Source organism: Atta colombica, unplaced genomic scaffold (assembly GCF_001594045.1).
Source record: "Atta colombica isolate Treedump-2 unplaced genomic scaffold, Acol1.0 scaffold107, whole genome shotgun sequence".
Classification (NCBI taxonomy): Eukaryota; Metazoa; Arthropoda; class Insecta; order Hymenoptera; family Formicidae; genus Atta; species Atta colombica.
Genome location: NW_017259192.1, coordinates 291,806 through 293,565, shown reverse-complemented (window position 1 = coordinate 293,565; position 1,760 = coordinate 291,806).

Sequence of the window (1,760 nt, the reverse complement as noted above, 5' to 3'; positions counted from 1 at the left end):
TATATATATATAGATATACTCAAAAACGACACTACTCACTAGAATTTATTTTTGACACCATTCACAATCATTACTTAATAAATGATTCAAAAAATATTCAGATACTACCTCTAATCAATCCGCACGGTTCATTGTCCCTCTTGTTCCAAGTATCTCAGAAAAATATATTCAATTTAATAATAAAAATGTAAGTGTTTCTTTTTATAGCGTCAATAGGTTATATGAATTTATCAAAACCTATAAGAATTCTCGATCAGACTTCTGGAAGAATAATGTATTAAGTTGGCAAAGTAAGTGCGTTTTTTTCCATACACGTCGCTTATCATATAATTCTCAGCATATCATGAAGCCGTGCGGAATATCAACTATTTTTGAATGATAATTTTGACTTTAAAAATTCATAATAACTCATTATGAGCCTTCATGGTTTCCTCAATTAAAATATAAATATGTATTTGATCTTGATCTGAGGAGTGCTCAAAATTAGAAAGAAATATGTAATTAACGTATAATTGATCTTTTATAAATATATTTCATTTTTTGACATAAAAAAAATGTATGTGCTTAAAAATTACGTTTGTCTTCTGTATGTCACTGTTATTTATTATTTTATTTATTATTTACTGTATAGAGAGGGAGGGAGAGATAGATCATTACATATATTTAGCTTTTATTAATTAAACATTTTTTTTCTAGATTTCTGTACCAAATAATTTCAATTCCGTCATAATATGTGGGAGGATATGTAGACATATAATAAATGATAAAGACCGATACATATACATGTGTTTTGGAATGGTTCCAATGCCATCATATGCAATGATTATTATGGTTGGTTCATTGGAAAGCATACACCTTGATTTAAAACATAATGTCAATTTGTGGGCCGAAAAAAAATATATTGAGCAAAGTAAAACATTTTTCGCAAATTTCCATCATATTCTTAATATTGCCAAAGAATTGTGTGGTCCTTTCTATAAAGGTGATAAAGGTAAAATATCAAGTAATGCTCACGTTTCAAAAAAAATTAATGTGGTTTTACACCACGATGTGTTTATGTAATTTTCAATGTGGTGGTATTGATGTTAACATTATCATGATGCGGACATATTGGCATGAGTTATAAAATCATACTATAACGGCGTTGACATTATCATCATGAATATAAACCACACTACTTAGTATTATTAGAAGAAAAGCCCCTTATGAAATAACGAGTTCATATTAAGTAAATGCTAAGAGTTTATAGACAGAATTCAAAAAAATAATAGATCATTTTGAAGGGAATATAATAAGCTTTAAGATAACGTTACATAAAGTTTAATTCAAATTCCATTTTTTTTTTAATTAAAGAAATGTAAAAAGTGAGCAAAGTCAAAATATTGTGCTCCTATAATATAAGATGCTCTGAGAAGAGAAATCGATAGTAAAATGCAAATGTCAATATTCCAATTAAAAAACTTTATTTAATGTTTCTAAAATACAAATAAACCAGCGTATGCGAGAAATGAGCATGGGATAGATAATGTCCAGAATTCGTTTTCAGTTAGTTGAAGTCAAACATTGCAGTTATAGACACTTGACGTTCATTCTGATTGTCTTTCTTATTATAAAGGTACAATAACATTTACTTTAGCAACGATTTTCGCTATAATATAAGAGGGTTATTTCATATTAAAAATATCCTGGGTATCTTATATTTCAATTTCCACGCCACCTTATGGTTTTACGATCATTAAATCTAACTTCTGTAATTAAAT